Source organism: Zootoca vivipara, chromosome 2 (assembly GCF_965207765.1).
Source record: "Zootoca vivipara chromosome 2, rZooViv2.hap1.1, whole genome shotgun sequence".
Lineage (NCBI taxonomy): Eukaryota > Metazoa > Chordata > Lepidosauria > Squamata > Lacertidae > Zootoca > Zootoca vivipara.
In genome coordinates, this window is record NC_142584.1 from 108,191,433 (window position 1) to 108,203,193 (window position 11,761).

General features: G+C 49.5%; 1 protein-coding gene across 1 annotated transcript in view; it reads left to right on the plus strand.

Annotated features, from left to right (window-relative positions):
* Nucleotides 1–9,716: 9,716 nt before the first annotated feature.
* LOC132591685 (uncharacterized) overlaps nt 9,717–11,761 on the plus strand; it is a 64,928-nt gene continuing 62,883 nt past the window's right edge. Inside the window, exon 1 of the mRNA XM_088663452.1 lies at nt 9,717–9,812. The gene's annotated coding sequence lies outside the window, so the exon portion shown is untranslated. The remainder of the gene's footprint in view (nt 9,813–11,761) is intronic.

An 11,761-nucleotide genomic window follows, 5' to 3' on the forward strand; every position in this document is an offset into this window, starting at 1 on the left:
TTGCAATAATGGAACCATGAAGACACAAAAAGATTGAAAGCACCTACTTATATGCCCAAGGATATCTTGAAACCCTCATCTGTTGTTTTGATATATAGATATATTGTGCATAGGTACGTTTTGTGGCAGGAGAAATAAAAGGGATATTTAGTGGCATAACAAGGAAAGGCTCTGTTCCTAGCTGCACGTCTTGCATGAGGAGGGAAGGGGGCACAGGCAAGAAGGGGCCGTACCAGAGCATCTCAAAGCAGTGGGGGGGGCACAGTGACACAAGTGTGTGTAGAATGCTACCCCCAAAATGACACAAGGGAGAAACAATCATGTGGAAGGAGGCAGGTCCCAAACCAAGAGTGCTAAGGGTCAACTTCCTCCAAATCCACCAGCTGCCCCAAGAGAGTATCCACCTCTGGGCCCTGAGGGTGGAAAGCCTCCCTCCAGCTTTGCAACTGGAGATGCTCCTAGGAAATCCTCCTGCCAGCAGACCACAATGCGTATTATTGAAGGGCTTCTGGTTTGCTTCTGATCTGAATGGCGGTGTGATCTGTGTTGTCTTAACAAAGGCAATCTTTTCGTGGCTTTTGTCCAGCCTGCTGCTGGATGTGCCTCAATCTATAAAACAGTGTTGGGGAGGCTGCCTTTCTTTTTTGGTGGGGAGAAGATAGTTGTCCCCAGGTAACTGCTCAGTGTCCCAGTAAGGCTGCTTTGGGGGGGGGGGAGCACTCCTCTCTGGTTCCTCTCAGGCAGCAAATGTCTTCCCCCCCCCCCCCCATGGCTGGCTCCACAACTGCGCTTCAAAGAGGATCTTTCAATGCAAACATTGGGAGGCGTCTCCCTACCCCAGCCCTTGTCTACTGTTAACAGAAAATCTGAGGGCTCCCTTGGACAAAACAAGACCCCAACCAAGCATATCAGAGCAAAACAGCAGCCAGTAGGCTTGGCCTTTATTAAAGAAAGTACTGTCGCAACAGGACCCCACCTGCAACAAGGTGAAGCAAGATGGAGACCCTGAACAAAGGGGGTCTTCCCTTTTTATTAGCATCCCACCACCAAGGTACACCCCTAAAGATACACCACTAATATGTCATTGATACATCACAAAAAGTAGGGGTCCAGAGGTAGAAATTTGAGTACCTGGCCAGCTGCTCCTGGCCTCTTCTTGCCCCCTCCCTGTTACATTCCACAGGACAAAGAGAAGTTTCACAGTCATTATGAAGGTGATAGCTGTTCTTTGATTAGATCCTGAGTCAATCCAATGTCTCTCAAAGCAAAGAAATGTTGGAATGATGAAAATCCACCACAGTAGTGATTTTATATGAATTTCCATACCTTTCTACTGAATAAAAGGAGACTAAAAGGTGCTGTGAGTTAAACCACAGAGCCTAGGGCTTGCTGATCAGAAGGTCAGCAGTTCGAATCCCTGCGACGGGGTGAGCTCCCGTTGCTCAGTCCCAGCTCCTGACAACCTAGCAGTTCGAAAGCACCTCAAAGTGCAAGTAGATAAATAGGTACTGCTACTGCGGGAAGGTAAACAGCGTTTCCATGTGCTGCTCTGATTCGCCAGAAGCGGCTTAATCATGCTGGCCACATGACCTGGAAACTGTACACCGGCTCCCTTAGCCAATAACGCGAAATGAGCACCGCAACCCCAGAGTCTGTCACGACTGGACCTAATGGTCAGGGGTCCCTTTTGTTAGGATTCTGTTCCACCTCAAGAGGAACAGGCATGTAAAGTGTTGCTGTGTGTCACATGATTGTACACTTCCGTTTTGCGCTTATTGTATTTGCTATGCAGTACGCACTTGCTATGCTTATGCTGATGAAGAAAGACACGTTTGGTCTTGCTGAATAAATGCTTGTAAATATGCAAGAGAACGTTTCCGTGTCTCCTCTTGTTGCTGCTGCTGCCAACCACGCTAAACGCTGGAGTGGACTCTGCAGATAACGTGTCCAAGGTCACAGAGAAATTGGACCGATTTCAGCTGGCTACACCGGAGGGAGAAGACACCTGGCAGATGCTAACCGGGGGGCTTGGAGGCCAGGTCTTCAGCGTGTATGCCAACACCTTTACCTTTAAAACTCAACTGGTTACAAAATAGCAACCTTAGATACAATGTAGCAAGCATCGACAGCTGTAGTACCCAAGTGGCCATTGCTAGGGGGCGCTGTTTTGCAACTGCTTCTGATACCCTGCTTCTGATTGGTTGGGAAACCAGGTAGCTGTCAGAAATAACTGACAGCTTGCTGATTGGAGATTGCCAGCCCATGGAGAGGATGAGGTCCTGCAGGAAAAAATCCTTCCTGTTATAAATTAAAAAGATCATTGCATTTCAAACTTGCCTTTGAACCAGCTGTCCTCCAAGCAGCTCCCATGTGAAATAAGCGGATATATCTATTTCTATATCTATAATGGCAAGGGATAAAACCTCAACAGGGTGCTAATTAGCTGTGCAAAATTGGAAGTTGCAAGCTCTGAGATCAGGTCTTTGCAGAGCCTGCTTGTCCTGTTTTCACCATGAATGGCTGCTGTTTCGTAAGGGGATCCTGAAACATGATCATTGACAAACTGCTTTGGGCAGCATTAATGGTGGTTCTCTGTGGGTCGCCCAGGCAGCCTTATAATCAAAATAAATGCCTAGGCATTTAAACTACTTATCTAGCTGAATGGTGTCTCCACTTATCACCCACTTATATGCTCTCCATGTTGTTGTTTAGTCGTGTCCGACTCTTCGTGAGCCCATGGACCAGAGCACTCTCCATAAAGGTAAAGGGACCCCTGACCATTAGGTCCAGTCGTGACCGACTCTGGGGTTGCGCGCTCATCTCGCATTATTGGCCGAGGGAGCCGGCGTATAGCTTCCAGGTCATGTGGCCAGCATGACAAAGCCGCTTCTGGCAAACCAGAGCAGCACACGGAAACGCCGTTTACCTTCCCGCTGTAGCGGTTCCTATTTATCTACTTGCACTTTGACGTGCTTTCGAACTGCTAGGTTGGCAGGAGCTGGGACCAAGCAACGGGAGCTCACCCCGTCACAGGGATTCGAACCGCCGACCTTCTGATCAGCAAGCCCTAGGCTCAGTGGTTTAACCACAGCGCCACCTGGGTCCTAGCACTCTCCATATACCGGTAAGACCATAATTTCTAACTTCTCCAAATTTAGTACAAGTTTGCTACCTTCACAGTAAGGTGGTCGCTCTCAATCCAGTCCCCCCCCCCCGAAGGTTTCAACCTGGTTTCTTAGTGCAGAGGAGCCTCAGATTTAACTTATTTCCTCTTCCAGAAATGTATGTGAACTCCCCTGGCTGGGTTGCCTGGCAATGAGCCATTCCAGATCAGTCTGCCAAAACTCATGTACAGTTTGGCAAGACCGACTCCAGAGTCATTTATATAGGAGTCTTTAGAATATAATGGGTCAGAGAAACGTTTAGGCAAGGGGTACACAGTGTCAAATCCTAGCTCCCTCAGAAATTCAAGATTGCCCTTGCCCACGCTTGCATTAAAATCACCTGCCGTTAACAAGCCAATGGTGTGGAATTCCAGTTCTAATTCCTCAAGAAATAAAGTGAGTTGGTTCGAGTAGCCCAATAGGGCAAGGAGGAATAAATACATTAAGTATGATTAGGACTAAATCTTAAAAACCCAATAGAAATGCCTGGGCAATGTCATCCCATGTCTGGAGGGGACTCACTTTAAATTTAGTCTCCCTTGCACAAATAAAGGTTAATCCCACTTTCTAACGGGCCCATGATGTTCTATTTGTGGGCTAAAAGGGAATATGATTTTTATCCCTCCAAACAGATTTCCTAATGAACCCACCTTTCTTCTAATAATATGATATCAAAAGACTCGATAACACCTTTTATTATTATTACTAGCTGGACCTTGCACGCGTTGCTGTGCCTCAGATTGTTAAATGGAGGGTCAGAGTCCCCCTTCAGACTCCCCTGACCGTCAGAGTCCCCCTGTTTTTTGTGTGTGTTATGTTTAGATAGGGGTATCCCTGTGTCTCCCCCCCCCACTTTGTATTGACCCATTAGGTATCCCTGTCTCCTATTCTGGTCCCACCCCCACCCCAGGCAGGGAAGGGTTGACCTATCCATGTCTCGTATTAGGTCCCCCCACTATATCTGGGGACGGCCTTACCTATCCCTGTCCCCTATTTGGTCCCCCACAACCCAGGCAGGGAAGGGGTTACGTATCCCTGTCCCCTATTGCGGTCCCCCCCCCACCCCACCCATGCAAGGACTTACCTATCCCTGCCCCCTATTTCCACCACCCCCACCTCAATCAGGGAAGGACTTACCTATCCATGCCCCCTATTTTGACCCCCACCCCACCCCAACCAGGGAAGGCTTTACCTATCCCTGACCCCTATTTGGGCTCCCCACCGATTGAGGGTAATATGGAGGGGGTGGGGGTTTGGTGGGTGGTGTTGTAGAGCGAGGGTAATATGGAGGTGGTGTGGGGTGTCGAGGTGGGATTTCTGTGTGTGTTGGGGTGTGGGGGTGGATTGGGGAAGGTGGAATGGTAGGAAGTTCTAGAGGGTGGGTGGTGTTTTAGATTGAGGGTAACATGGAGGCGATCTGGGTTTATGAGGTGGGAGTTCTGTGGCGGGCGTAGTGGGGTAAGGTGGAATGTTAGGAAGTAATTGAGGGTGGGTGTTGTTATAGACACATTGTAATATTGAGGTGGTCAGGTGTCCCGAGGTGTGAGTTACGTGTGTGTGGTGGATTTGAGGGGTAATGGGGAAGGTGGAATTTTAATAAATTTTTGAGGGTGGGCGGTGTTGTAGATGGAGGGGAAGATGGAGGCGGTCAGGTTTTATGAGGTACAAGTTATGTGTGGGGCGGGTGTCGGGTGGGGTAGTGGGGTAAGGTGGCATGGTAAGAAGTTATTGAAGGTGGGTTGTGTTGTAGAGTGAGGGCAATATGGAGGTGGTCAGGGGTCCCGAGGTTGGAGTTATGTAGGGGGGTAGGGGTTAGGAGGGGGGAGTTGTAGTGAGGGTAATATGGAGGGGGTGGGGTGGGTTTGGTGGGTGGTGTTGTAGACTGAGGGTAATATGTAGGTGGTTAGGGGTCCCGAGGTGGGAGTTATGTTTGGTGAGGATGGGGGTTATGGTGTATGAAGTTTGCGGTGGATGGCGGGGCGGTTGGATCTCCTGGGTGGAATTTTAATAAATTTTTGAGGGTGGGCGGTGTTGTAGATGGAGGGGAAGATGGAGGCCGTCAGGTTTTATGAAGTGGGAGTTATGTGTGGGGTGGGTGTCGGGTGGGGTAGTGGGGTAAGGTGGCATGGTAAGTTATTGAAGGTGGGTTGTGTTGTAGAGTGTTGTTGTAGAGTGAGGTAATAATCTTACCAACTCTGCTTCCAAAGCACCACCACCAGTCTCTCACTAGTCTGTTGAAATACAGTAAAGTGTGAACTCTGACTGAAGCTTGTTCCACACTCCTGTGAGTCTCCTTGTAGATTTTGTGTAGTTCTTCTGGAATTTGTACCAGCTCATGAGAAGTTGTCCACATGAGCTGGAAAGCTCTCTGGCTCTGAAAGTGAGATGAGCACCACATGCCATAGTCGAACTCGGCTGGACTTAACTGTCCAGGGGTCGTTTACCTTCTACCTGTACAGTATATAAACCCTGAATGTCAGGCAACAGCTGACCTGAGCCATGTAGGGGGTGGGGGAAGTGGACCCCCCTTTTCAGGGATCCCTCTGAAGTATAATGTGATGTTTTGATGCAACACATAATATGAGTGGTGTTTTATTGTTTATTGTTTATGTTTACTTGTTTAGTACACCGTTTGCTTAATTGTTCCATATAATTTGTTCAAAAACATTGGTTTTTTCATGTAAATTATCAACATGTTTCATCTTAAATAAATAAATATTGCATAAAATAATAGTATGCAACTATTATTGCTCTACATAAAATCTAAAATTTATGTTTATTAGTTCACAATTTAACATACTGAGAGTAAATGAGTCAAATTCCTATGTTTTCATCACTCGTAGTGAGGCAAAATTTCAATCTGTAGGAGCAGGGTCTAAATATTAACCGATTTGTCCCAAATTTGAAATTAGACTATGTTTATACCATACGCCTGATATAAGATCAAGGGAGGAAACATTTTCCAAAAAAAGTTTTTTATGACCCACCCTAATGCCTATACTTTGGAACTCCCTGCCTCTTGACAGCAGGTGGTCACCTTCCCTGTACTCTCTTCGCTGGTCACCCAAAACATTTTATCCTGTCCAGATGTTTAGAGAGCTGGTGCAAGTTTTGCTCTGCTTTCAGCCGGTTGCTATTTTAGCTGCTTGAGGTCTTACATTATTCTTGTTAATTCTTCTTGGAAACAATGCCTTATGAGGAACGGCTTAGGGAGATGGGTATGTTTAGCCTGGAGAAGAGAAGGTTAAGGGGTGATATGATAGCCATGTTCAAATATATAAAAGGATGTAATATAGAGGAGGGTGAAAGGTTGTTTTCTGCTGCTCCAGAGAATTGGACACGGAGCAATGGATTCAAACTACAAGAAAGAAGATTCCACCTAAACATTAGGAAGAACTTCCTGACAGTAAGAGCTGTTCGGCAGTGGAATTTGCTGCCAAGAAGTGTGGTGGAGTCTCCTTCTTTGGAGGTATTTAAGCGGAGGCTTGACAGGCATATGTCAAGAATGCTTTGATGGTGTTTCCTGCTTGGCAGGGGGTTGCGACTGGGCTCTGACTCCCAGCATTGCCCCCGATCCTGGAGGGTGCTGGCTGCAGGGGCTGATGGGAGCTGGAGCCCAGCGACACCTGCAAGGGTGGCCCTGGGTGCTCACCATCCCTCGCTCAGGTGGGCCTCCTACGTTTCTGACCCAGCAAGGCAGCAGCCTACAGCAATGTTGCAGGTCTTTTGGGGGGACGGAGAGCCTTGGCTGTTGTGCTATGCAAAGAAATGGGCTTGGTTTGAACTTAAGAAGAGCTTGCTGGACCAGGCCAGCGTCCTTCTCTCACAGAGGCCAACCAGATGTTAGTGAGATGCCCACAAACAGGATCCAAACACAAGAGCCCTCTCCCTTCCTGCAGTTTTCCGCAACTGGTCTTCGGAAGCATTGCCCCTTCCGACTGTGGAGGCAGAGCAGACCCAAGGTTACCAGTAGCCACTGAGAAGCCTTACCCTCCACAAATCTGCCCACTGCTCTTCTAAAGCTGTCCGAGTTGGTGGCCGCTTCTGCCTCCAGTAGGAAGGAATTCCACAGTTTACCTATGTCTTGGCGCCTCCCTTGGGAAGCAGCAGTTGTGTGTCCTGCCCGGGGCCCGAGTGGCATTCAAAGGTTCAGCAATTTGTTGCTTTCTCAGTAAACAGTTTATTGCCTTTGTAATTACTGTGATTAAGCGCCTACCCGGCGGTGGCAGGCTGCTTTTTCTGGTGTGGCAAGCGAGTTCCCTGCCACAACGAAGGGTGGGTTGCTTTCTGCCCCCCCCCCATTCCACTGCCTCCTACTTTTTCCCAGATCCTGGCATGCCCTCCTGGTGGTTGTGTTATTGTGGGTGAGGAGTTGTTTAAGATTGGGTGGCTGTCTGTAGGCAATGAAAGGTCTTCCTCCCAGAGCTTGAAAAAGAGAGCTGTCATTGTCTAGGAGAGGTTTTTACTGTTTTAACTTGGGAGCTGTATGTGATTACTAGTGTTCTGTTATTTTCTTTTTTGGGTCTGTCTTGCAGCAAGTTCTCGCTGGGTATCAGTCTGGCTCTGTTGATCTGTTGTTTAACTTCATCAGGTGGATATTTTAGTTCTAAAAAGGTTTGCTGTAGATCTCTTGGGTGACAGTCTCTGTCTGTAGAGTTGGAACAGATGCGGTTGTAACGTAGGGCCTGGCTATATACAATGGATTGTTTGGTATGTTTGGGATGGTAGCTAGAAGCATGTAGATATGTTTGTCGGTCAGTTGGTTTTCGGTATAAGGTGGTTGGTGTCTATACACCCATCCTGTATTTTTACAGTAGTGTCCCAAAAACGTATTTCTTGCATAGATTGGTTCATTTGTTAGGTTGATGGTGGGGTGAAAGTCATTGAATGTCTGGTGGAAGGTTTCCAGGGTCTGTTGACCATGTGTCCAGATAATAAAAATATTGTCAATGTATCGCAGGTACAAGAGAGGTTTGAGTGGGTGGGAGTTTAGGAAACGTTCTAAATCTGCCATGAAGATGTTGGCATACTGTGGGACCATGTGGGTGCCCATGGCTATGCCGCTGATCTGGAGGAACAGGTCCTCACCAAATTTGAAGTGGTTGTGGGTAAGGACAAAATGGCAGAGTTTGGTAGCAAAGTCCTCTGTGATTTTATCTGAAATGGTGTTCCTTATGGCTTGTAAACCATGTGTAAATCGCAGGCTTGTATGTGTGGAGTGTGTTTTACTTTGAGGGGTGGTTTGGGGACCTCGGCACACAATAAATGGGCAACAAAAATAGTTTGTTTATGTTTCCTGTTTTCTTTCCCCAAGCAGAGATAATATGTAAGTGTGGTGTCAGCTCTCTAAAAAGGTCAACAACTTTGGGAAAGGGGGGAGGGGCGCCGGAGGGATCTTCGCACCACGGCGCCGGATATGCTTAAGACGGCCCTGGGACTACCCTTTAGGGTTGTCGTAAATTACTGTTCCAACCCCGGTTTTTTTGCCCGTGACGGCGGCAAGGCACTGGAGCTAACTTTGGCAAGGCGAGGGGCCGCCCTTGTGGCAAGTGCTTGTCGGTGGCCGGGCAGCGAAGAGCCCCGGAGGGCAGCTTTGGTGCTTATTTGCTCCGAGGATCGAGGCAGGCGCAGCCATGGGCAGGGTCTCCGGGGAGCCGGCGGCAGCTTTATAAGCCGGCGCCCTTCGTGGGGATGGCCTTGTCTGGCGCCACCATGCCTCCTGTCACCACCTTCCGCAAGTTGGGCCCCGAGCTCTAAATTTTGGGAAAGGGAGGGGGCACAGGAGGGATCTTTGCACCAAGGCGCTGGATGAGCTTAAGACGGCCCTGCATGGACTCCCTCTCTTTCCCTCCCCCACCGAAAGATGCGAAAGGCGCACTCGCCGGAAGGCCGGAGCGCCCCACGGATTCCTGCCGAGGGATCCGTCGCGAGGGGAGCCAGACCTGCCTGTGTTCGCCTGGGCTGGGCTGTTAGAACTGGCGCCGCTACCTGACCTGCATTGAAGGATCTTGGTGCGAGTCAGGAGGGGGTCTCACCCTCATAGCGGGAGCCGAATGAGGGGTACATCTGCCACTGAGCTGCGCCCCTCCCCCCTCATGAGCAAAGCCCAAGTTCAAACACCAGCCCCTATTTTTAAAAGGCACCCGTAATGACGACACTGGGCTACCTTTTAGGGTTGTCGTAAATTACTGTTCCAAGCCCCACAAATCCGGTCTACTTTGCAGGGCTGTTGTAACGGGGACACCCCACGCCATGGCCCTGCCTCCCCCACGTTGTGTAAGGAGTGTGAAAATGAACGGACTCCCCCCTCTCCCGGCAAGGGATTAAAAGAGGGAATGTAAACTGTGCCACCTTCGTGCCCCGGAGGTTGGGGGGGGGCGCGTCTCTTTCCCTGCCAGCTCCGGGGATCGAACCTAGGACCTTCTCAGCAAAAAAAAAAAAAACAGCATAACGGAGCTTGTTTTGAATGAGAATTTGTGCGTTCTGGGAGGGAGGGGTCATTCATTCCTCCTCATGGGTCAGTGAGCTCGGCTTCCTAGAGAGGCAGGAAGGTTGGGAAGGGGGAGGGGGGAATAAAGGTTGGAGGGGGAGGGGCGCCATCCACATTCCCGAAAGAGGAGCAGGTCTGCAGAGGAGGAGGGGAAAAAGGTGCAAAATATATCTATATATTGGGGGGGCGGGTGAGAGAAGGATGTGCTTTTCTCCCCCTTAATCTACAAACAGGGAAGCTGGGAAGGGAGGACAGGATTTGGGGCGAGGTGGGGGGGATGAAAGGAAAGTAGGGGAGTGCCCCCCTCCCCCTTCCTTCTGTTGAAGGACTGAGACTTGAACCGAGGCCCCAGTTCCGCGCCTCTCTCTGCGAGTTCAGGGTTTTCCCTGGCAAGAATCCCTGGGGCGCTTTTGACTCCACGCTCCTTTGTGTGGAGAATCAAAGAGGGAGTCCATGGAAGGGTTAAAGGAGGCGAGAGAGGCCTGAATAGAGACCCCCCCCATCTCCCTCCTCTCCTCCCTCCCTCCCCTTCTGTCGAGGCTCCTCCGGATGGAGTGGTGGGAGCACTTGGGAGCAATTCGGCAAGAAGGGTGAGCCGGCCATGGGGCCTCTGGGCAAAGGGGACCCCCAGGGAAGGAGGGCAGACGAACTTAGGGGGCTGGGGAGGAAGGGAAGCATCCCTGGGAGAGGAATCGAAGCCATCTTGGAGAAAGAGAGAGAGACTTGGGGGCTGCCTGCCTTGACTTCTCCCTCCTGCCCAGGAATCTGCCATGACTTCAAGGCAACCAGGGAGAGATCCCTGAACAGGAGGCCTGATCCACCCACCCTCTCCTCCCTTGAAGCTCAGTCCTTGCCCTGCCATAAGTCCCAGATCAGCAGCTGGAAGGGAGCGCTGGGGGCTGTTATAACGAGTCCAACCATTGGGGGAAAGGGAAAAGGGAGGAAGCCCACTGTAATATTTCCACCCTTTGAGGCTTCTGTCTCATCAACTAGTCTCTCCCATATGCCTGTGTTTCTGTGGAGAAAGATCAAAAGGGTCCCTACCCAGAGATAACTGTGCCCAACTCCTTCTCTCCATTCCACCAGGTTTCCATTATTGCCACTATTTCAGATCTCTTAAATCTGTGGGATTTAAGGGATTGGGAAGATTGTTATGGAAATGGGTGGGGTTCCTCCCCCCCAGCCTGTGTAATTATTATTGCAATTGTTATTTTTTATTTATTTATTGAATCTGTTAGCTGCTTTCTCCTGCCCAGGGCAGCCCAAAGTGAGTTACAACCTGTTGTTGTTGTTGTTGTTGTTATGTTCCACGGTGACCTTGTCGTCTTTGTTATGTTTTCTGTATTTTGGGGGGGGGCAAGAGAAGGGTGTTCTCAGGGCCTGCTCCACTGTGAGGGAGACTGAGGCAGCCCCCTCAGGCAGCAGATGCAGAGAGGGGCAAGGAGGGGACTGAGCTGAGTGCCATTTGGCCTGCCCTGATTTAACCCTCTATCCTCTCATCCAGTGGAAGGTGCTGTCCCATTGCCAGTGTCCTAGACACAATATAGCAGCCTTGGGAAGTCAGAGGTTCAGAATGATTTGGGAATGTGTGCAGTTGGTTGGACTGCACCACCAGGAAGATGTTGGAGATCATGGAGGAAGGAGGAATCAAAATACAGATATTCAGCATTTTCAGAAGAGGGGGAAGAAGGAGAAAGTGTGTCCAACTACTGTATATTCCTGTGTATAAGACTACTTTTTAACCCAGGAAAATCTTCTCAAAAGTCGGGGGTCGTCTTATACGCCCAGTCGTCTTATACGGATAAGACTCCCATCATCCCTGGCCATGGGCCATCCTTGCTTTGGCAGGTGGTACTTTGTGTCCAACCACATCTGGAGGGTCAGAGATGCCTCACCTCATCATAGAAGGTTCCTCTAGGGCAGCATTTCTCAACCTTGGATCCTCAGATGTTCTTGGACTGCAACTTCCATAAACACTGACCCCTGGCCTGATGGCTAGGAATGATGGGAATTGTAGTCCCACAACATTTGGGGACCCAAGGTCGAGAAAGGCTGCTCTAGGGCTCAGTGTTGGTGAAACTGGATCTTAAGGGTTCTTGAGAAATTT